Here is a 25,598-nt window from a genome sequence, read left to right on the forward strand (position 1 = left end):
GAACTTGGTTCAAAATATGAGGACAGATTCAGTTCAAAATCATAAGAAACATCCATATCAATAGGTGAATCAGAATCGTCTACATCATCTCCATTTTGCCTGGTTGAATTTTGTGTTCCTGTCTTTTCAACCTCATTAGGATGAACACTTTCAAGTGTCTTTGTAAACCATTTTGGAGGACCCTTATAAGATGGCGTAGGCTGCTCAGTTGACTGAGTTGGGACTAAATCAATATTAATTCTCCCAATTCATTCAATCACATCACTCAAATTGTCATCAGTGGCTGGAGCTTTATGTCGAGGAGAGAGTGCTTCAAAAGAAGATTCCACATATTGATCTAGTATAGGAATCCCCCTTCAATATGTGGAATATGACTATCAAATTCTTGAAATCACTTTGCATGTCCGACTCTATCTAAGTGATCAAGTTGTAGCTCAACAACATTGTCAACCTTGGAAGATTCAAGAAAGATCGCATCTCTAGATACAACAAACTTCTTATTAACTTCATCATAGAGACGATATGCGTTGGAGGTATTTTCATACCCCAAGAAGATACACTTATGACTCCTTGCACCAAGTTTGTTTCTTTGTTCCTTTAAAGGTATCAAGGCGTAACCGAAGACCTTGAGATGCTTTATCGAAGGAATGTGGCCATACCACATTTCATAAGGAGTCATGTTTCTAATAGCATTAGAAGGACACCAATTCTTTATATACACAGCACATAGAACTGCATTAGCCAAAAACATCAATTTTACATTCTTGAAAAACATCATGGAATGTACCATATTAAGATTGTCTTGTTAATTCTTTTAGCTACTCCATTATGTTGGGGATTATAAGGCACATTTGTTTGATGTTTGATCTCATGCTGGTGAATGTTAGAGTTGGTATTTTCATCCCTCCGTCATAGATCAAATCCTCTTGTTGCATTTCATATTAGGTGTCCCACCCAGTCATTTGCATTCCATTAGGCGCATAGATCATTTGATGGTAGTGGCATTCCTGTAGTTTCCCTCATGTTATCTACCTGCTGGCTCATGTTTGTTCATTTAGAAACATACACAGTCTTCTTCTTATCTTGAAAATTACAAAGGTTGTCTTTAGGGTTTCATTGTCAAATAGGTCTATGGTTTCATTAGGGTTTCGTCAAAAAATGTGTCAAAGTGTCCAATAATTTCCAGCAGGCCATGAGGAGGTTTCAACATCAATAAATTTCATCACCAAGTGTTTGAAAATGTGTTTTTCCTCAAAACTCTGTTTTGAGGAAAAAACAGAGTATTTAGCTTTTATTGTAAAAAATCATGAAAAAATTCTTTTCCTCATTGTAGATCTCTTCATTTGTAATCCTGGTTTCCTTCCTTAGCCCCATAAGCTTCAACACCTGCAAAACAAGCAAAGCTCAGGTCATTAAGTTCATCACAAAGTGAAATGAAGTGAAAAAGTGCAAAAAACAGAGTTTGAAGATAAAGACATTTGCAAAACATTATGAAAGTGGGTTTTGGAAAAATTATATTTGAAAAGCTCATGCATAAATTATTTCTCCAAGTGTTTGAAGTTTATTTCTATTCCAAGAGCAAAGAGAACCAAAGCAAAACGATTTGGGTGAGTGAGTGTGAAGTTTGGGTAAAAAATTGTTGTAAGTTGTCGGCACGGCGCACTGGGCAGGAGGCGCGGCGCACTCACCGGGCGCGGCGCATTGGGCCTCAGGATCCAGTGTAAAATAACATGGATGCGACGCATACAGAGGGCACGGCGCATTGGGCTGGATGCGCGGCGGATACAGCTAGAGGGCCTGAAAAACACCAGAACAACCTCCAATCGCCAAAATCGCACGGTTTTGCCTTGTGACAAGTAGGTTAACCCTCTGTCACTAATTTGCATCCAATTTTGATGATTGTGTGATGGTTTTTATTGCATGATGAATATGTAAAGGAAAACAAACCCTATCTCTTCAAACTGTCAAAGAAGATTGCTGCTAGGGTTTTAAGTGACTGTTTTGCTATTAAGTGTATCATTCATCCATCATTCCCTTACCCATTTTTCCCTGATTTCATTGTTCCCTAAGTTCCCCTACCCCATAAATTCATTAATCCCCTATCCAAAGTTCCCTTTCCCAAATTTACTATTGTAAAATCCCAAACCCTAACCTTATACAAAACCTCCCAAACATCCCATATTTTCCCTAACTAAATCTATCCCAACAGTCCCAAAATTCCCACTTTTTTTTCCTCCCCTTATACTCCCTCATTTCACTGTTTTCCCTCGGTGGCAGAGGTCAAGCACATCACCAAAAGTAGTCCAACACAGTTTGACACATCAGCACCTATTTCCCCAAAGCAATTTGTCTACCAGCAACTATGGCATCTGATCCTTCATATGATTATGAAGAGGTGACCCAAAGTGACTCACCCACGGAGGGAAATGCACCTAGGAGGCCTCAGAGAGGTGGCAGACATATCAGAGAGGAACCAACCACTCTTACTGAAATACAGGCCTGCCCTCTTGCCATTTTTTGTTTCCAGCATCAGTCATGTTATGAATTTTAGGAGAGGGTTGCTAATATTCAGTTTCATCATGAGTTGGCCCGCTTATTTGTGTTGCATTTGCATGGTGATCTAGCCACTCTTGCTGGTGTCACTTTCACATTAACACCAGAGTCCATTTCATTAGAAATCGGCATACCAAACATTGGAGAACCATGGAACAAGAGGCAGAAAATTGATCGGCAGCACTATGAACCATACATCAAACCTGGTTTTTTGAGACAGCTCAAGAGAGTGTTTCCTTTTCGGTACCTCAGGGATGAATATGCTCCTTTAATGAAACTCATCATGAAGTATTTTACCTGTGAGGGCCGGTTCTCCCACTTGTATGCTTATCACATCAGGCTGCTGATGCATTTTACTCGGTTACGGATGATGAACATTCCTTATTTCATATGCCGAAACATAGAGAAGATGACCACTCTTGTGCAGCACAAGACCCCTCAGCAACAGCTTAACAGTGTTTATCATTTTTCACTCATCAAGATTATGGTTGTTCATTAGCTTGGTTTACAGGGCATCACTTGGGATGAATTCATCTCTCGTGAGTTTTTCAGAGTTCAACAGGGACCTTCAGAGGTTGGGCATGAGACAGGGGGACCTTCTTATCAGTAGGGCCATGAGACCGCTAGTATGTCGGTGTTCATCACCTATCAGAGGGGCACTAGACGGTTGTTTGCAGCAGCAAAGCAAGTGGAAGGGGCCTTGCTTCCTTCATCAACACAGTAGGTTCAGGACTGAGGCAAGAGGCCACTACAGGACGAAGGACCATCAGGTGAGCGAGAGACTGATTTCATCCTCATTGAGGGTGATGATACTGGCATGGGCCTATTATAGACATTTTTGTGCCTTACAGCTCTAAGCATGAAATGTCCATAAACCAAGGGCTCCTAAGTGCCTAAAAGTGTTGTTCTAACTCCTAAAGGAACAAGGTCAACAAATTACAGCTTCTCCCAGAAGTTCTCCACCAGAAACTGCTCAGAACTAGTCAAATCAGGATCATTTCAGCTACTCGACTAGCCAAGTGCGTTGCTAGCACCTAAGTCCACTAGCTAGGTGCGTTGCAACGCACCTAAATGCACCTCCAGGGTGCGTTGAGCGGGAAATGACAAGTGGCAGAGTCATTCCACGAGGTGGAGAGACAATGGAAGCTTCCAGAATCTTCTCCAATGACACTTGCCTCACTGAATTCGACCAAGGATGAGTAAGAGGCTCTCAGTCTCCAAGAGGAAGCAAGAACTGATAGAGAGAAGCCACTAATCAATTCATGAGCTGACTCATCCTCCTTGCATACATCTATATATGGATCCCTCATCCCAGAGATCCAGAGGCTGGAATTTTGCACATTGTAAGGAATTGCTGTTGGTTTTGAGATACATATCAGAGAATTGGGTGATCTATGCTTTGTTGGGGTTGAAGAAGGGACTTCTTTGCTGGGAGGTTGATGTTGGGTCAGGAATCATCGGTTGTAACTCCTCCTGGATCTTCTTGTATATCAATAAAACTATTTGAGTTTCTTCTCCATGCTTGTGTTTCATTGATGCTTGTTACATTTGTATGGTTAACTTAAATCTGATCCTAAGTTATTTATGAATATAAACCCATGTCTTTGTATAGTTTCTTTCTTCTGTGATCTTACAGGAACTTGGTGAAGCTGGGAAAGTGAGAGAGCAGGTAGCTGGAATCTGTCAAAGAGGAGAGAGATTGGATCAAAGGACTAGCGCAAGACACAGGTTGGTTCATCCTATTCCTCTTTGTTTATAGTTCATAAAGAAGAATACAAAATTAGTTCTCTCTATTTGTTTCTAAGGTCGATGTCACACCTTAGTGGGATAGAGAAGATCTAGATAGACACTTTTCCCGATAACAAAATGGCGACTCCGCTGGGAATCGTGTCTAGTTAGTTTGTTTGGGTTTCTCTTGTTGTTTATTTCATAAACTTAGAAGCAACAATCGAACTGCATTTGCCATTAACGAATGCAAAGTAGACATCTGCTGCTTCAATCCACTCACTGGATCCATTTATGATTTGAACAGCTGATTCATAGACCAACTAATTCTCCTTGTGATAGCTCTTAGAACCCCTCTTAGATCTACCTCTGATTGTGTATTATTGATTGCTTTTACTCGGCCAAAAACCATAGATTAAACTGCAAACCGTGACCCAGAACCCAGATAGAACTCTCGTTTCTGCCCCAGCGCAGGCTCTGTGAAGAGGTTCTGCATTTCAACGCACTTCCCGAGAGGGCTACCTGCGCTGCAATGCAGTTTCTTTGTGTAACAGGTGCGCTGATCAGCCTAGCCCTGTGCAGCTGAGGTTCTTTGCTTCATTTTTTCCAGTTTTGTCTCTGTTTTTTGCAGCCTGTGATCAGTATTTCACTGTTTCAAACCCCTTTTCCTTACTGATATTCCGCCTCAGTTATATAAAAGAAATTGTAGATGTTTTTATGTGTTTGTTACGTCATTTACAGTTTTCCATTGCAAAAGTAGAATAGTCGTACTGTCGTCCTTTGATTTAGATCAGTCGCAAGTGTCGATTTTGATCATAGGAGAAAGTTTATTTGCTGTTGATAGTCGGTTATGCTTTTACTTTTGCCTTTGGCTTGAATTTGTCACTTTCTAGTGTCGAAACGAGTATTTATTTCAAAATCATAGAGAGTCATAATCATCTCTACCTTTTTGATTTCGAAAAGAAACTTGTTTGTGTTTATCACTTGAAAGCAAATTCAGATTTGTACAACAACTTTCTTTTTAGGCATCAATATTAAGAAAGTGAAAAACAAAACACATGCATGTGAATTTTCATGTTGACAGCCTGTTTGACTTGATTTAGGGAAAGTGCATTTACAGTGTGCTCTTTGCTCTTTGCGAAAAGATTGTGCCTTTCTTTTCCCTTAGTAGCTAGGATTTTCATTGCTGAAAAGAGATAAAAGTTTGTTTATCATCTTTAGATTGCATTTTAGGAATTACATCTACATCTCGTGGTGATCCCAAAAGGCAAACTTCATATGAAAGATCAACCTAAAATAAATTCAATGAACTTAACAACGCTTTGGAACTTAACGCACAACATTTAGAGGTCTAGGCTAGAGACGTATTCCGGCGTCGTAAATCCTGGTAACTATTGTCCTCACTGATGGTTGGGTGATTCCTCCACTTTGAGACGATAAGTGCCAGTACGGACTTGTGCTCCCACGTACCGTCGACTATGTATTGGGAGACCCCTATAGGCTTAAAACCTTTATCCATAGGAAGCCATGTCGGCCGCCCTACTGATCGCAATGCACCGAACACAACATTCGGGAATATTGACTATCGTACCGTAAAAAGTATTCTGCAGTTTTGCGATTGGTTTGGTACTCCCTCTACCTAGACCTCCAGAGCAGTCCCTTTCGTTCCTTTTCAGACTCCTTAACGGAAAAGGTCCATCTGAGCAATTGTCACTTCAGGCTCATTAAAAATCGAAGGAGACTAGAGTCATCTTTTGTTTTTTCTCGACTCTTAAAAACTGAAAAAACAAGTTGTGTCAAAGCGTGTTAAAATTTATTTTAAACGGAATATTCATACCCTTTTCCTACGTTGATATTGGGTTGAGAAAATGGAGCCTACCAACCAAGGAATTCCCCTTGGTGGAAATCCTAGTCCCTTCTCCTCTTGGGGAGATGTTGGTGCGCCCCATATGGCCACATTGTCGCTTCCAGGACTGAAAATTGGCTTGCCAGTATGGCTCTTCTCAACCAATGTCGTTCAGAACACCACCATTCCTGAACAATCGAATAAAAAATTAGACGAGTCCAGAGTTGCCCACCAGCCTTCTATTTCCTCTAATTCTTCCTCTCCTCCTTCCTCTTCGCTTGACGGAACTGGTAAAGCCAAAAGCCATGTTCCTAAGGAGAAGAAAGAAAAGAAGAAGAAAGAGAAAATGAAGAAGGAGCCAAAGTCGAATGGGGGAAAATGAGTGTCGTCTAACGAAAATCCACACACTGCACCGACCAGGTCTAAATCGCCATGTGTCATTTGCAAAGGAGACCACTTTCACAGAGATTGTCCTTGCATCCCCCGGATACTAAGGGACTGGTCTCCTCGTTTGCAGAACCCGGTGTCGTCAACCTATGGTGATCATGTTGAAAGCACACCGTCAACTAGTGAAAGTGAAGCCCCAGGACAAAAAGGGAAAGCTAGATTTCCTTGTAAACTGTGCGAAGGTGACCATGCCCTCCACCGTTGTCCCTTCTTAGACGAAGCTAAAAGAGTTTTGGATGATCGTCCGGTTTCTCCATTACGACTTCCTCCTAGATATAAAAAATTCTTGTCGAGTCCGTCACTAGTTGAGAATCCAGCTGGCCTGCTGAGGTGGTCAGCTGAAGCGTCTATCATTGAAGATAAACCAACTGAATCCGTACCAGACGAAAGTCAAAAGGTCGAGGCGGCAGTTGACCCGGTCTTGCCTTCAGAGGTTTTATCTTCGGATGATACAGTCACTGAAGAGAACAAGGATGACACCGTCCAAATTCTCTTCATCAACACAGACTCCGACGAACATGGGGGCAATCCACCCGTTCCTTTACCGCAGGAAGGAAGTTCGTCAGAGCCATACCCGGTCGTCTATTCGGTCCCACCTCCAAGCAACCTAGTTGTCTCCTTCGACTGGAATCAACTAGGCAGACCCCGCCTACCAGCTAGCATACCATTCCGAATTATCGTTCAAATATATAGAATGGTCATGGCTGGTACCATCATAGATGAGGGGGTTTCTGTGAGTATCCTTTCCTCTACTGCTTGTAAAGCGCTTGGTTCGCCATCACTTTTGCCTGAGATGAGAAATATGACAGGCTTTGATAAAGGAACCAGTCGACCTTTAGGGATCCTTCCCGATGTGCCCATAACATTGAGAGGGAAGACAGTTCGCATGAACGTCATGGTAGTTCAAGGACCCTTGGATTATAACCTACTCCTTGTACGAGACTATATTTATTGCATGGGAGCCATTGTCTCCTCACTCTTTAGAGTAATGTGCTTTCCACACAAAGGAAGAGTGGTCAAGCTCGTGGACCATCTTTCATTTCCCGGATCGCTCATAGCAAATAGCCATATACAGTCCTTAAATGGTCTCTTCACGCAAGAAACGTCTCAATCCCCAGTTTGTCCTCCCGATAAGCGCGAGTAATTCGGAGGGATATGACTGAAACCCAGGGGGCATGCGTCGTGGTCTGCTTCGGCAGGAAAACTTCAGGTATAGGGTAGGTTTCCACGGGAGAATATGACTAGTCTGTACCCCGTCCGTCGGTGGAAGAGGGGTTATTCTAGAATAAGATTCTATTGTCAAAGTTATGTGAGTTGGTGGACGTCGTCACTCACCTTTTTTTATCTCGGTAGACATCGTCGAAGAAGTGTTTTGTTTGCGCCGTGAATAGAACAATCTTTGGGTAACCTGTAAGAGGTAGGCCTCTCCTGATAGAACAAATGTTTTGTCTGCAAATTTGAGGGGTAACCTTGAAACCATATTTTATACCTGGGGACATGCAAACCTTTTGGCGTGCAAGCAAGGGGCGGCTATTTATTTTTTAAATTTTTAGGACCTCTAACCCTTTAAACTCATAGGATTAGTCGTCACCAAACTTGCATAACGAAAGGATGTGGCGCAAAAATCTAAAAGTTGTCGTTTTTATATGAGACATTCTTATCATATGACTGGATTAATCGAGCAGTTTTAGCACATAGTTCAAGCTCATTAAAAAATAAACATAAGACATGAGCAAATGTTTCCACCCGCGTTTAAGCTCGTTAAAAAATGAACTATTCCCCGATAAATAACCATCGTGAATGAAACATTTCAGCCATTAAAGCCTTGGTCGTGTTTGCACTGTCACCTCCACTTTTCTATTGGCCGATCATTCACCTCCATTTGATTGTTTACCCATTTTGAGGAACAACTGCGAAGAGTGATTTCACTAGCCATCCTTGTGACACTGCCGTGATTGGAAAATTCCAAACCTTACCTGGAATCAGCTACTACCCTTTTTATCACTCGTTCCTCAAAAGACGAGTCTTCTTTAAGCCCTTTTCAACTGACTCGTTAAATATGAAAAGATTGCCGAGTTTTGGCATTCTAGCTCGTTAAAGCGACAGGAAGTGCTATCCCTCCTCTAGATTTTAATCTTTTTGGACCTGAGGGATTATTGCACAAAAAGATCGAGCGCTTGTTTTGTTCGGCTCGTTAAAGCTAATCGAAAATACATCCCTTCTGTATTGTTTTATACTTTTTTGGACTTAAGGGATTAGATGACGAAAAAGGAATTTCGGAGTTACCTTTACGTACCTTTTCAGACTCTCTAAAAATGAAAAGGACCGAGTTATCTTTGTCGTTAGACTCGTTAAAAAGATTAATAGCGACAAAATTGTCTTTAGACGAGAACGAGTTTCACTATCGCTAGGTTCGTTAAAACATAGCGATGGGTTTGCCCGAAGGGAAAATTATAGAACAAGCATATGTTATCCTCCTCAAGCTTGACAAAAATAAAGAGGTACTGGTCAGCAATGACTGGGGAAAAATTGGGAAGAAAAATCAAAGAAACTTTATTGGTAGCAAGTAGCTCTTGAACATGACACTTCCACTCCGTGCCTGAGTCGGGTTGGGTTGTTCCATTCACCGGTCACATCGCCATGGTCTTGCCATACCATCCACATTTGGGGTTAATGCTACCAATCCATCACATAAGTGTCACCGACATGTTCAAGAGAAGTCATCCAGAAAGGCCACATGTGTCCCGCCCACTACCATACATTATACTCCATTCTTTCATGACCGCCACCCTGAACCATATATCATCAGATCGTTTTCACCTCCATCAAAATAAATTGCTCCGTTCCGTGTCATTGATGTGGGATTCATTAAGGCCCTCCTATGACGGATCACTTCTTGTCGACATCAGCTCATTATCCAAGAAGTTGGTCTAGGAACACCCCATTCAGTACTTTGAAGCTTGCATGCCTCAATGGCAAGTTTCTCACTTCCGGCGACAGGTATACATAAATGACCTTCGACCGAAAGATTTTGCGCGGTGTTCGATGCCAAGTCCTTTATTCACACCACGTGAATTGTACTGCAGTACCTTGAGGGTCATTACCATTATCGGTGATTCCTCTGGTGCTTGTTAACAGTTTACATCATTGACTGGTAATCAAGCGATGTCTTTCCATGTTCGAATTCAAAACATTTCTCACATGGATCGACTTGTACTTTGAGTGAAGATCAGACGAGATTGAAGACCTCGGATCTAGTTTCATCCATCCGGGTTGCGATATATATTCGAGAAAATAAAGACATTGAAATGTACATCATTGCAGCACAGATAATCATCCTACCAAAAGGATGATGGCTCTATCAGAATCATCAGTCTACCATCAGACGGTTGTCTGTCCTATGTACATGAAAATGAATTTATAAAGCTGAGCATGGGAATGCTCGTCTCAGCTAGATCATGAAAATAGTATGAAGATAATGTATTGTATTGTATCTTATTACAGGTCTCCTCCCAGCATTGAAAGAACTTCGGATCCTCCTAATAAAGCATTTCACCCGATAAACGGCCTCATACTTTAGGGGGCAAATGTTATAGACATTTTTGTGACTTACATCTCTAAGCATGAAATGTCCATAAACCAAGGGCTCCTAAGTCCCTAAAAGTGTTGTTCTAACTCCTAAAGGAACAAGGTCAACAAATTACAACTTCTCCCAGAAGTTCTCCACCAGAAACTGCTCAGAACTAGTCAAATCAGGATCATTTCAGCTGCTCCACTAGCCAGGTGCATTGCATAGCACCTAAGTCCACTAGCTAGGTGCGTTGCAACGCACCTAAATGCACCACCAGGGTGCGTTGAGCAGGAAATGACAAGTGGCAGAGTCATTCCACGAGGTGGAGAGACAATGGAAGCTTCCAGAATCTTCTCCAATGACACTTGCCTCACTTAATTCGACCAAGGATGAGTAAGAGGCTCTTAGTCTCCAAGTGGAAGCAAGAACTGACAGAGAGAAGCCAATAATCAATTCATGAGCTGACTCACCCTCCTTGCATACATCTATATATGGATCCCTCATCCCAGAGATCCAGAGGCTAGAATTTTGCACATTGTAAGGAATTGTTGTTGGTTTTGAGATACATATCAGAGAATTGGGTGATCTATGCTTTGTTGGGGTTGAAGAAGGGACTTCTTTGCTGGGAGGTTGATGCTGGGTCAGGAATCATCGGTTGTAACTCCTCCTGGATCTTCTTGTATATCAATAAAACTATTTGAGTTTCTTCTCCATGCTTGTGTTTCATTGATGCTTGTTACATTTGTATGGTTAACTTAAATATGATCCTAAGTTATTTATGAATATAAACCCATGTCTTTGTATAGTTTCTTTCTTCTTTGATCTTACAGGAATTTGGTGAAGCTGGGCAAGTGAGAGAGCAGGTAGCTGGAAGCTGTCAAAGAGGAGAGAGATTGGATCAAAGGACTAGTGCAAGACACAGGTTGGTTCATCCTATTCCTCTTTGTTTATAGTTCATAAAGAAGAATACAAAAGTAGTTTTCTCTGTTTGTTTCTAAGGTCGATGTCACACCTTAGTGGGATAGAGCAGATCTAGATAGACATTTTTCCCGATAACAGGGCCCACAGAGTGCAAACCTTAAAGAGATCATTAAGGAGCAGCAGGCGGACATTGATGCCTTGTCTACCAACTTGGATAGAGGCCAATGGACTATACAGTACTTGGAGCAGAGGAACAAGCAACTTGAGGATCAACAGGCGGTTATGGAGTTTCGAAACGCTCGGCAAAACCGCCAAGCTGCCCGAAGGAGGAGGGTGGAGTTCACTTCATTGGAGCAGGAGATCAATGCAGATAGGGAGTAATGACTTAAAAGAGCCAAGATCCACTTGGAGAGGAAGCTAGAGAAGGCAATCAATGAGAATAATATGCTTAGAAACCTATTATATCATTACTTGTCCCGAAACTTGGTGTGCAAAGCGAGAATCAGGAGTTTGAAAGCAAAGGTGAAAAGAGCATCAAGGAGGCAAAAAGAGGATGAAGGACTTCAAATCTTGTCTGAGGCTTCCTTAGCCCATCACAACACTTGATAGAGAATACTAAACCCAAATTTCAAGAAATTTGGAGCAATTTTTGCATTTTTGCAAATTTTTGGCACAAAAAACAGGTTTTTCTGCCCTATGCGCCGTGCCACATGGCGCTCGCTTTTGCTAGATGCTTCAAAATCTCAAAAACTCAGCATTTTTGGATTTTTCATGAAAATTTACACTTTTCTACCTATGGCTAAGAAATTTGGGCAGGTTTTGAGCCCTCAAAAAGGTCAAAAACACTCAAAAAATGACCTCACTGCCCCTATTTTGACACACAGGAAGCAGTGTTGGGAGAATGGACTTTTGGAGGGGAAAATGGAGGCCAAATTGAAAAATTCCACTTGAGGTAGAAAGTAGACAAGTGGACCTTTCCATCAAGCACACCTGGAGCTCATTTGGACATCAGGAAGGCCTCCAAAAGTGGGTCCAAACAGGCACTACGCATAGAGAATCAGGCGCGCTCATAGAGGAAAAATTGCCAGTTTGACCAAGTTTTGCTCTGTTTTTCGCCCAGCTAGTTTGACTTTTTCACTTTCCTAATGGAAAATTTATGATGTAATTTGATGAACACTGGTGGATTATGATGTAAATATGTTGGATTTTCACTTGTAGAGGTAGATTCATCAGTTTAGAGGTTGTTTCCTAGTTTCTAGTTCTCAGTTTAGAATCAGTTGGATCAGCTCCTAAACTTGTGAGCTCGACCCCTAGAGGCAAGGATGAGCTATGTTTGTCTATATTATGTTATGTTTCAGTCATTAGCATGGTTGGAATCTTGAGAAAGCATTGAGCTTCATTGTACGCTCATATTTTCATTTTGGCTAAGGAATTGAGACCAGGATTTGCAGCACTCTTTGGGATTCATGTGGAAATTTGTCTTGGTATAGTGCTTCTCTTTGTGGTTGTGCATTTGTTTATGTGATTAAATTATCTATCTTATTTCTTCTGAACTAAACAAAAAAGAGTGTAAGTAGAATTCATTGAAAGTGCAATGCTCTACTTGAAGTTTGCTTTAGTTATTTGATGTTTTTAGCTGTTTGGGGAGGATTCATGATTTCTCTTGCCCTCTTCAACACCTCACATGTCTTTTCCTTCCATCTCACTAAAATTTTAGTGCCAAAACGATTGCCTACCTTGCCCCATCGAGATCTCTGCAGAACTGAGCCTCAATGCCCGCACCCCAAAATGTGTCTTTCCCTTTGACCCAACAAAACTCCATTTTATCAAATCAACTCTTTTGCACATATACCTAGCCTAAAATAAGAAGATATTTCAGTCATCTTAAGCCCCCATAGATCACAATTTGCTGAGATTGACCCAGAGAGAGCCCTCTCCTGACCTGGTAGGGCTAGCTACCAGGCTGAGTGTGGTTTGATGTTGGCCCTGGACCCTACCCTTTTAGCCTAAGGTAAATCTAGGCACTAAGAGTGAAGACAGCTTTCAAATTCATTTGAAGTGTATTCTTTTCCATTATCAGTGCAAATAGAGCCATATGAGATTGTGCATTATTTTCAATCCATGCATAAAAGTTCTTGAATGTTTGAAAAGCATGAGATTTGTTCTTCAATAAATAAACCCAACACATTCTGGTGTAGTCATCAATAAATGTCATCATATATTTATTTCCATTTGTAGAAGGAACAGGCATTGGGCCACATAAATCTGAATGAATAAGTTCAAGTTTTCTATGTGCTCTGGAATGTGAATCATGAAAATATTGTTTGTTATGCTTTCCTAGAATTCAGCATCACATTGCTTAAGTTTCCTAGGAATTGTAGGCAAACCAGTAATAACACTTTTCTTCAATATACGAAGCTTTTCCTAATTCAAGTGTCCAAATCTAGCATGCCATAAAAAACTTGATGGAAATGTACCTTCATCATAATGAGAACTGTATGAGAATTTTTGTGCATGAGTAGAGGTACCTTGCAGCTTCAGAAGTCTTTCTTCTTCTATCCCTATCATGACAAGTCAGTGATTTGATGCTTTTTTGACCTCAACCTTGCCATCAAACATATGAGTGGAGTGTCCTTGCTCACGGTTGTGGAAAAATGAAATCAAATTTATCCTCAACTCCAAGAGGTGTATAACATCATGTAGACGAAAGTCTTGAAGACCAAACAATTTGAGCCTGATGGTGCCAAGCCCCGATGGCTTGAGTTTTGACTTTTCTGCGAAGTATATTGCTCCACCAACAATTTCAGTAAATTCTTCAAAACAATATCTTCTAAAAGTCACGTGGCAAGTTACTCATGAATCAAGCAACCAATCATTTTTCCAAGAAGCATGTGAATCATTAAACAAGTCTTTAGTTACTCCAATATTACAATGTGTCACAACAGAATGAGCAGATTCAAGTGCTTTACCTTTCTCTTTGTCATGGGTTTTACCTTTGGCTTCATTTCTTTCCTACTCAATTCTTTCCTTAAGCAACTTACATGTGGATGCATCATGTCCATCTCTATTGAAACATATGCAATGAAGATCAAACTTTTCTCCTTGAAACTGTTTGCCACCCCTGCCTCTAAATTTTTTTCTTCCTCTACCTCTTCGGCCACCTCTTCCTCTAGAAGAATCTTGAGCATCATTCTTCTCTTTATGTTCAAGACACACAACTTCTTCAAAAGACTGAGGAGTTGTCTTCTTCCCAAAAGCCTTATCTCTCTAAGCACACTTCTTCTCAAGGGAGGCAAAGGTAATCTCCTTGAGGTTTCACTTGCTTGCAATGACTCAAGATAATTTGAATAAGTGGGATATAGTGCCTTGACATAAGCTATAAGAGGAATGTTTATTTGAACACTAGTGGTTTTGATATCATGCATAATAGATCTTACTTTTGATGCTAAAGCAAGAGGATCATCATTTTTCAATTCAACACTGAATAATTTAATCATCAATTGGACAACTTCAAGTTTAGAGTGTGAGTCATATAGTTCCTTCAACTTATATAAGGCTTCAAAAGAATTTGAAAATGGTGAAATATGGCGACTCACCTCTTCATTTATAGATGATGCAATCAATGCATAGGCCTTTTTGTTCTTATTTTCCCAAATGGTAATCTCCTTATCTGAGGTGGCCTTTGCAGGTTCATTATCTCCTTCTCCTATACAAACTCCTTTCCACAACTCATTGAAAATGAGAGTGTGTTTATCTTCCTTGACCAATCAAGATATTTCTCTTTTCCCGGGAGAATTACTCCAACAATATATATCAATGAATGCATTAAAAATGTACTCTGCTTCCAATATATATAAAAATTGTACTTTTGGTGGAAAAAATGTGCAGTTCTAGTGGCAAAAAATGCACTTCTCGTGTAAAAATAGTTTAAATTTCAGTCTGATATTAGGGGAGGTTGTATATCAGGGAGGTTGTATGTGGGGGAGGTTGAATTGGGATTCGGTATTATTTGTTTGGTGGGAGCGTTGTATGGGAGTCGACTAGGGGAGCAATGCATTATAATGAGCAATTGCAGCCGAGCGACCCAGACTCGAGGGAGAGGTCCGAGAGGACGAGGCTCTGAGCAACTGTGGAAAATGTGAGCAGGAGGGTGGAGGGGAGGAGTCGGGCTGTGCGATAATGAGCAGCCACGATGGGTGACCGATGGAGATTGTGTATAGTGTGGGGAATCCCGAGGTCGATCTTGGGACAAGTGTGTGGGAGCTATCACTATGGGATGCCAACTTACTGTGGTATGGTTCGCTGCAGTGACTCAAATGAAGGTTGTGATGGTTGAGGGTGTTGTGGGAGTGAGGTGAGGAGTCACTTGCGCGGGCAAGTAGCAAATTCGAGTGTGGTATGTTGAGGAACCAGAGCGCAGTTGGAAGGAGAAACCGTTGTGAGGAGCACAGTCGAGGACATGGACTCTGTATGCCAACAATTGAACTTGAATACCCGGTATATAGTACTCATAAACTTAAAAAATTCATAAACCAAAGTCTATAATCTTGCACCAGAATAACCCAGAAAACACTGTAGGAGTCGACTGCATAGTGAGGGAAAATGCCTTACACTTGTTTATCTCAATTCTTAGCAATTCGAGAAAAAATCACAAACCATCTCAGCAGTTTCGACTGAATTCCACACCCACAAAAATGATTCTTGAATAATCACAACACATACTAAATATCTATAACAAGAACAATCATGTAACAAAAGTAAATGGTACCTCAATAGTGTTGGGTTGTGTTATATTCTTTCTATGAGTAGCCCATGTAGTTAACCGGGGGGTTAGAGGGGGAGCGGAGCCCCCCTTCGTTGCGCCAATTGTGTAGCGGGGGGGGAGGCGGAGGTCACAGGGGGTTTGAGGTGTACCCGTAACCCCACTTTATGGGGTCCGGGACAGTGCCTCGGAAAATTTTGGTTTTGGACCCTATGTTAGGATGGGCGGACCCACCTATGGTTTTGTGCATAATTTTTGCACATGTTTTTGGACGCGATGGTTTTCGGTCCATGGTATTGGATGCTTCGGCATGTATAAATATGTATTATAACATTGAAAGGAACATAATGAAAAATCAAGCTGGTAGTCCTGGTTTTTGGATCCAGGGGAAAATCTCTGTGTATATGTGTTTTATGTGTTATGCTCTCGCATTGTTTATTTTCTGTGTTTAAGAATTCGTATGCAGATAATTTTTGTACGGGGTTAAAACCTACATTTGGTATCAGAGCAGTTTTGGCTTCAAGGGGACGCCTTTGTTGCTGAGGGGTTTTGTTCGGGCCTGTGGTAGACCCTGTTCAGTAGGAGATTTGAGAGATCGATTCTAGTGGTGAAAGAAGATGGCGAGCAGTGGAAAGATAGAGATCAAGAAATTTAATGGTCAGAGTTTTGAGTTGTGGAAACTCGAGATGGAGGATCTGTTGGTGGATAAATATCAGTGGATTGCGGTAGATCTGGGTACTAAACCAACGAGAGTGTTTGATGAAGAATGGAAGAACTTGGATTGGAAAGCAAAGAGCACAATATGATTGTGTGTCTCAAATTCAGTATTGCTGAATGTATCAGGGGAAGCTAGGGCGAAGGCTTTGTGGGACAAGTTAGGGACTTTGTACCAATCTAAGTCTCTGGTGAATAAACTATTCCTGCGGAAAAAGCTGTATAACCTGAGGATGAAAGATGGAGACTCGGTGACAAAGCATCTGAACACATTTAATACTGTGGTAAGTCAGTTAGCATTTGTTGATATTAAAATTTCAAATGAAGATAAGTGCATCAATTTGTTGTGTTCTCTACCAGATTCGTGGGATAGTCTGGTTATTGCAATAGGTAGCAATGCAACTGCCTTACAGTTTGACAAAATAGTCTCACCCTTGCTGACGAAGGAGATGAGACGGAAAAATATGGAGAGCCAGAATAGTGATGCCTTGTCTATATGAGGACTGTCCCAGAACAGAAACAAAAATAAGTCATCGAGTGGGAGATCTAAATCTAGAGGGAGATCTAAGTCTCCAAGAAAACCTGTAAAGGTGGTGTGCTGGAAAAGTGGAAAGGAAGGGCACTACAAAAGGGACTATAAATCTAAAGCTCCTAATAAAGGAAAGGGATATGATGATGCTCCTTCTGCAGAGGCGAAAACCACCTCAGATGAAGGTGGGGATGTGTACTTGGTTTCTTCAAGTACACATGTAGATCATGAGGCATGGTTGATTGACTCAGGTGCATCCTTTCACTTCACTCCCCATAGAGAGTGGTTCTATGAGTATGAGAAATATGATGGTGGTGATGTCTTCTCGGGGGATGACAGGAAGGCTAGAATTGTTGGTTGTGGAAAAGTAAAGTTGAAGTTGCAAGGTGGAAGGGTTAGAACACTTCCGGGTGTTCTGCATATTCCTGCATTAGCCAGAAATCTGATTTCTATAAGCAAGCTGGATGATGCAGGTGTAAAGACAGTGTTTGAGAAATATACCTGCAATATGGTTCGGGGAGCACTAGTATTGATGCGGGGAGTTCGGATTGGAACTCTGTACAAGCTGCAAGGTAACACTGTTCTTGATGGGTGCAATAGTTCTATGCTTCCTGAAAGTGGAGCAGAAAATCTAGTGGTCTCTGGAGAAAATACCATGTTGTGGCATCAAAGGCTTGGACATATTGGAGAGAAGGGCCTTCGAATACTTCATGGTAAAGGTATGGTAGAATTTATGAGTAATAGCTCTCTGGATTTTTATTTCTATGAAAATTGTGTATATGGGAAACAGAATCAGGTGAGTTTCCCCTCTGGTAATAAGAGGGCGAAACAGATATTAGAACTTGTGCACAGTGATGTGTTTAGACTTGTGAAGGTTCCATCACTGGGTAAGTTTGTGTACTATGTATCATTTATATATGACTTCTCAAGGAATACATGGATATATTTCCTTAAGAAGAAATATGAAGCCTTTGATAGGTTTAAAGAATTTCAGGCTCTCGTGGAAAATCATACAGAGAAGAAGATAAAGGTGCTGAGGATAGATAATGGTGGAGAGTTTTGCAGCAAGGAATTTGAAGAATTCTGTAAGAAGTGTGATATAGCATGACAGAAGACTACTCCATATACACCTCAAAAAAATGGAGTTGCAGAAAGAATGAATAAGACGTTGATGGAAAGGGAAAGAAGCATGCTTAGTGGTGCCAGGTTAGGACAGGAATTCTGGGCAGAGGCGATAGATACCTCATGTTACCTGGTCAACAGGTCACCTTCATCAGCATTGGAGGATAAGACTCCATAAGAGGTATGGACTGGTAAGAAACCCTCTCTTTCACATCTGAGGTTATTTGGATGTGATGCATATGTACATGTTCCAAAGGAGAAACGAACCAAGTTGGATAGTAAATCTGAAAAGTACATCTTTATTGGGTATAAGTATGGTTTAAAGGGTTATAAGCTTTGGAACCCAGTCACACGGAAGGTTGTGTACAACTGAGATGTGGTGTTTAGCGAGGTAAAAGATATTATTAAACATGAAGTCCAACCAAAGGAACCTGAGAAGATAGAGTTTGAGCTTAAGGAGGAAGAATCAGACTCTACAGCAGAGGAGGAATCAGAAGATGAAGAGCCACAAACTCCAGGTGTAAGAAGATCAGTTCGAGAAAGAAGGTAGCCAGAAAGGTATAGTCCATCTGCTTTCCGTTCAAATTTTGGTTTTTCTATTATTGATGATGATCCCAAAACTGTGAAGGAAGCAGTAGATTCAGAGGATGGAAAACTCTGGAAAGACGCCATGGTTGACGAAATGGCATCTTTGCACAAAAATGAGGCTTGGGATCTGGTGGAGTTGCCGGCTGGAAGGAAACCCATTGGCAGCAAATGGGTGTTCAAGAAGAAGACAAATGCAGAAGGAAAGGTGGAGAAATACAAAGCTCGATTGGTAGCAAAAGGTTATTCCCAGGTGCTAGGAATTGATTTTGGTGATATTTTTTCTTCTATTGTCAAGGTAACTTCTATTAGGTTACTTTTATCTGTTGCTGCTGCTTTTGATCTTGAGGTAGAAAAAATGGATGTGAAGAAAACATTTCTTCATGGGGATCTAGAAGAGGAAATCTACATGAAGCAACCCGAAGGCTTTGGAAGGGTAAGAAAGAACTGGTATGCAAGTTAAAGAAGTCTCTGTATGGGTTAAAATAGTCACCAAGGATGTGGTATTAGAAATTTGATACATTTATACGGGGACTTGGCTTTACCAAAAGCAAAGCAGATCAGTGTGTGTATTTTAAAATTATTGGTGACCGTGTTATTTATTTGGTCTTGTATGTGGATGATATGTTGCTAGTTTGAAATGACAAAGAAGTTATCCAGGATTTGAAGACCCAATTGTCCTCCAAATTCGACATGAAAGATTTTTGTGCTGCAAACTATATTTTGGGCATGGAAATTAAAAGAGATCGGGCAAAGAAGAGGCTCTGGTTAAACCAGAGGAAGTATGTCGAGACAATATTGCAGAGGTTTAATATGCAGGATAGTAAACTGGTGAAGGTTCCTATTCTTGTAGGTGTGAGGTTATCAATTGAATAGTGTCCCAAGACACAAGAAGAGGAAGAGGACATGTCCTGTGTTCCATATGCAAGTGCAGTTGGTAGCCTGATGTATGCAATGGTCTGTACTAGACCAGACATTGCACATGCAGTGGGAGTATTGAGTAGGTTTATGTCAATACCAGGGAAGGAGCACTGGACAGCAGTGAAGCAGGTTTTCAGGTATTTGCATGGCACTAGTGATTATGGTTTGTGCTACTAACAAAGACCAGGATTGGACAGAGTATTGGATATTCATGGCTTTGTTGACGCACACTGGGCTGGAGATCTGGATCAAAGAAGATCTACAAGTGGGTATGTGTTTAACCTATTTGGAGGTGCAGTCAGTTGGATGAGTAAGAAACAATCTGTAGTGGCACTATCAACTATAAAGGCAGCAGCCACTCATGCAAGCAAGGAAGCAGTTTGGTTGCAGAGATTGTGTTCAAGTATGGGGTTAGTATAGGGAGCTATAAGGATAGACTGTGACAGCCAAAGTGCAATTTTCTTAGCAAAGAACCCCGCATATCATTCAAAGATAAAGCACATTGATGTTCAGTATCACTTTGTGAGGGATATGATAGAAGACAAAAAGGTGTTTCTGGTAAAGGTGGACACTTTGAAGAATACTGCAGAAGCATTGACAAAATATGTGAGCTCTAAGAAGTTCTCTTGGTGTAGAGAGAAAATGGGCATTTCAGGGCTGGAAAAATGACTAAGCTCTCTTGTGGCCCCCTGTGGAAAGAAAACAACAAGTGGGAGAATGTTGGGTTGTGTTATATTCTTTCCACAACTAGCCCATGTAGTTAACCGGGGGGTTAGAACGGGGGCGGAGCCCCGCTTCGTTACACCGATTGTGTAGCAGTGGGGGGGGTCACAGGGGGTTTGAGGTGTACCCATAACCCAACTTTATGGGGTCCGCGGCAGTGCCTCGGAAAATTTTTGTTTTGGACCCTATGTTAGGATGGGCGAACCCACCTATGGTTTTGTGCATGATTTTCGCACATGTTTTTGGACGCGATAGTTTTCGATCCATGGTATTGGACGCGATGGTTTTCAATCCATGGTATTGGATGCTTCATCATATATAAGTATGTATTATAACATTGAAAGGAACATAATGAAAAATCAAGCTGGTAGTCCCGGTTTTGGGATCCAGGGGAAAATCTCTGTGTATATGTGTTTTATGTGTTATGCTCTCGCATTGTTTATTTTCTGTGTTTAAGAATTCATATGCAGGTAATTTCTGCACAGGGTTAAAACCTACAAATAGACATAAGGGCAGAACCATTCCACGCAGACTACAAAAATAAAAGAAGGGAGTTACAAGGGCAGAATCCCAAAAGAGACACATTATTTTTTAGAAAGTTGTAGACCTGAAAATTTTTAAACGTTTTCAAGGCTTCAATTCTAGACTGGTAACATCAAATGAGATCCCAATTTTAGCATTGAAGAAGAAAGTTCAAGCCATATGATGATATCTTCACACTTAAAGACAAAGGGAAAGTCAGAAGCCTACTGTACATCTCATCTAAGTTCTGTGCAATTTCTTCAAACTCTCATATATAGTTGAAATTGGTAACAACCTCATGTGAGGTCCAATTTTTCAATGGTGGGGTAAATATGCTACTCACCCCCAACAAGGATATTGAAGATCATAAGAAACCTTGTGGGTAATAATGGATCTCTATGAGGAACTTCTGGCACAATGAATTCTTTGCACCCAAAAGTAGAGAGTCCTCATATGGAGTAAACCAGTGATAAGGTAGTATACCTGTGAGGAAATGTGTGAATTTATGACAACTAGACCTATCATATAACATGCTCACAGGGCACACGCCTCAGGTTGGATAACAATGCTTCAAGTTACAAAGAATGACATCACCTGTGAGATATTTCTTGTGTTTTTTTGTACCATATGCATGTCAAATGGCACACGGGAGTTTTTTTCACTGTTGGTGGTGGATTGGAAGATTTGTCATATCATATTGTTTGTAGGCTCAGATTTTGTTTCAAGTAAAAGATGGTGATTAGTCAAATGCCTTCAAATTTTCTTTTCCTATCGGATGAAGTTTACTTCACTGTTTTGGCGTTGAACATTAAATTTTCCTTCAATCATGGGCCATCTAGGCTTATATTTTAGCAGCTCACAGAACATCTTGTACCATGTCTTTTTGTTGAGAAGAGCAAACATTTATCCAATTAAATCAAACCTCTTGTAAAGTTAAATTAATTTATTATGTGTTGTTAGAAGTAGTAAATTATGTTGCAAAGGAAATACTTCCAAAATAAACAATGTTTAGATCACATAACATATCACATCTCCCTTCATCTATGCTTTTCTTGTATATGCCACTGGATTAAGACAGTTCCTTTGCAACATCTAGTATAATTGCTAGTTATAAAATATATTAAGAATAAAATATCTCAATCACACACTAATTTAAAAACTATTTTAATTGTATAAAAAATTACACTCCACCATATTATTATTAAAACACTAAGAATAGGACACAAAATTCAAAGGAGATTAAATATATAAGATGATAGAAGCGATAAATAATCAACGTTATAGGAAGGTAGGTGTCTTACAGATTGATCCAGCTTTCTGTAGATCGGTATCATGTGTTGATAAGCTGATAAAGTGAAAAAAAGCAACGTTACAAGAAGGTTTGTTAGACGGTGCTTAAGTGTGAGGATTTTGTAGGCTGGTCAAGGATTTCCTTTCTTTTTCTCTGCAAAACCGTAACACATGGCCTATAATGACATCAATGCAAAACTTTTCCCTACTTCTTCGTGATCAGACTTTGTACAGTTTTTATTTCTTGTTGTTACATTCAATGTATTTGGACATATCCATGTTAAAATATTCAGTCATAAAAGTAAAAAGTAAAAGTGGTGCAGGAATTTAGATAGCGTTGGAATTTGGTGATTTTTTTTTTCAAAATGTGAAAGTGGAAGTGTTTAAATTTGTTTTGGTGGCAGAAATAGATTCAACACAATTTAAAAATAATAATAATAATAATCTTAAAACATTCAAAATTTTAAAAGCTTAACAACCAAAATTTAAAAAAATTCTACCAAATTTTTTCAAAATCATGTTGGAGTTTTTGTTTTACTGGCGACAATGTGACCTCTTGAGAATACCCAAACCAATATGGAGCCATATGGAACAAAATATGTGGCTATCAACCCTGAAATATGGAGATGGCTCAATAGAATTATTTTTTATAACTATAAGGTAAATGATATACAGGTGATGGATCAAATTATTGGATGGTATACCTATGGAAATGAACACCATAGTGGCCCTAAGAAGACTATAAGCACGAAGACAGGCCCTCGAAATGACTACTCAGCTGGTTTCTTTGATGGATTGTTGATTTGTGGTAGCATCGGATGTGATCTAGCTACGAAATTTGGTTGGGAGGTTGGGGCACATGAGATATCCAATACCCTGCAAGGGTTTGGGCAGATTCTAAACAGATCGAGAGATATTAAATAATTAATATTTTTATTGGAGTCCCGAAGTCTAAACTTAGAAAAAATAAAATATTAATGTGTATTAATATGAATCTGTGTTAGAATGGTCCAAAAGATAGCAATCAAGCCAGATCTAATCTTAGCCATTGATTAGGGACTTAATCTCGGTTGTTGATATGTCAACAAGAAAAGTATAAGAGGAGGCTTGAGGGTCACTTGGAGAAGACACCAGAGTGATCAATCATTCTATTCTCTAGTGTGGGGTTTGCTAAGAGAGATAGAATTAGTGATCGGGAGATGTAGCTGAGGGGCATTTGAGTAGAAAGAGACAGAGAGGCAGAAATAGTGTTGGGAGAGTAGCGCAGTAGCCAAGGAGAGTCACGCAAAGCCAGCCAGGGCTCACGTAGGGCCACGCAGAGGTAGCCAAGAGCTGCGCAAAACCTCAAAAAAGCCAGCGTTGCTAACGCAGAGGGCCAGAGCGCTGACGCAGGGCCTCCGAGGGTTGACGCAGACCCATCCAGGGTGACGCAGGGCTAGTGTGAGGCAAAGAGGGGTTGACGCAGTCCAGAGAGAGGCTGACGCTGGTGTTTCTGGGGAAGATTTGTGTTGAGTCTTTGCCAGAAGGATTATCCAGGGTTTAAGCCGGAAGATTTGCTAGAACCTGAGAGGTATTATTGCTAAGGAAATTCTCTGTTGGGTAGGCCAGTTTCGGCACCCAGACGGTACTCTGATATTGCTTAATAAGAAAACCTTTAGATAGCTGCACCGATTTTCCCACATTAGGTTTTTCCAGGGACATTAGTCCAAAAATAATGGTGTCATATGGCGTGTTTGTTTCTGTTTCTTTTAGTTGATGATCTATAATATGTTGAGCATGCAGTAGTGTTTATTTTTAGTATTTACATTGTAAATAACTTGTTAAGGAAAATAACAAGCAGGTAGGAATAAATCAGATAAAGTGCATGGAGGGTTTCTAACTAAGTAAACTTAGAAACTTCAACATGGTATCAGAGCGTCATTACAAATCATAGGAGGACTAAAAGACATCAGTCGAGCTTAGCAATAGCAGTAGAAAAAAATTGTCCCGAGGTGACAAAAGTTGTTTCTAGTAGAGCATCAACTAGGAAGGGTGAGGCGGGAAGAGGCAGCGCAGAGGCTAAGGAAGGAAAAGAAGCCTCACACAGAGCCACGCATTAGCTAGGAGGGCTGACGCAGTTGGCTGAGGAGGCTGGGTTGTTGGTGTCGGGATTGCGCAGAGCCTAGGAGCTCTCACCTTCAGGTTGCTGGGGTTTAGAAGGCTGCGGGAATATTGTAGAGTGGAGCTGGTGAGGTACTGTAGTTAGAATAGTACCTGACAAAGCAAGGCCAGAGGAGTTGCTATCGATGGTTTCTAGCCGAGGAACCTGGATCAGTGGTGCAGTTTGCACAAGACGATCAGAGTAGGGAGCATCTTGACAGCGACAGAAGGATTTCCAAGATGGAAATCAGGACTCAGAGGGAGTTCAGAGGAGAACTTCCAGACGGGAAGTAGAGACTCAGAGGAGTAGAAAAGAGAACTTCTAGGAGGGAAGTAGAGGAGCATCATGGCACTACATGGAGTAAGACCAGGATAGACTGGACAGAGCATCAAAATTCACAGTCTGGAAGGCTATAATTTTATCCATCCTTGACAGGGATCGTGTCAAGAACTTTGCCTTGAAGGTAATAGATGTCCCAATCGACCCCAATGATAATGACAGGTACGAAGAGGCGATGGCGATGACCAAGTGCATTATCCTTCAGAGAGTCAAAGATCATGTGGTACCACATATAACCGAGAAGGAAACGACATTTGAGATGTGGGAGGCTCTCAAGAAGCTGTACCAACATACTTCTGTGCAGAGAAGAATGTTGCTTGAGAACCAGATGAGGTCGTATCAGATGAAGAAGGGTCGATCGATTGACACCTTCCTTGGAGGACTTAATGAGATCCGAGACTTGTTCACTACTATAGGAGCGACATCAGATCAGGAGCTTATGGTGAGGACTACTCTGAATGCTGTCTCAGAAGATTGGGAAGTATTTGTCCAGAGTATCCTGGGCAAAGGGAGTCTGCCACCTTAAGACAAGATGTGGGCATCTCTTTGCCAAGAAGAGATCAGACGGCAATCGAAGACAGGTAGCAGCAACAAAGGGATCAAGGTCAAGCAAGAGGAGGAGGATGTGGCCCTAGCATCTGAGGGAAAGAAGAAAAAGGGAAAGAAGAAAGATCTCTCCAAGATCAAGTGCTTCCAGTGTCAGGAGCTGGGTCATTATGTGACCCAGTGTCCAAGGAAGAAGAGTAAGGGAGAGTCTTCTGAGACGAAGGCAGCGCCAGCACGGGAAGCAAAGGAAGTTTTGGCAGACGATGACTGTGCCATGAGTGCACACACGCCACTTGAGCAGAAGTGGGGAGACATCGAGCTGTAGTCAGGAGGACTATAGGC

This window comes from Pinus tabuliformis, chromosome 2_2 (genome assembly GCF_031772625.1).
Source record: "Pinus tabuliformis cultivar Carrire ecotype Pingquan chromosome 2_2, CPIR1, whole genome shotgun sequence".
NCBI classification, from domain to species: Eukaryota; Viridiplantae; Streptophyta; class Pinopsida; order Pinales; family Pinaceae; genus Pinus; species Pinus tabuliformis.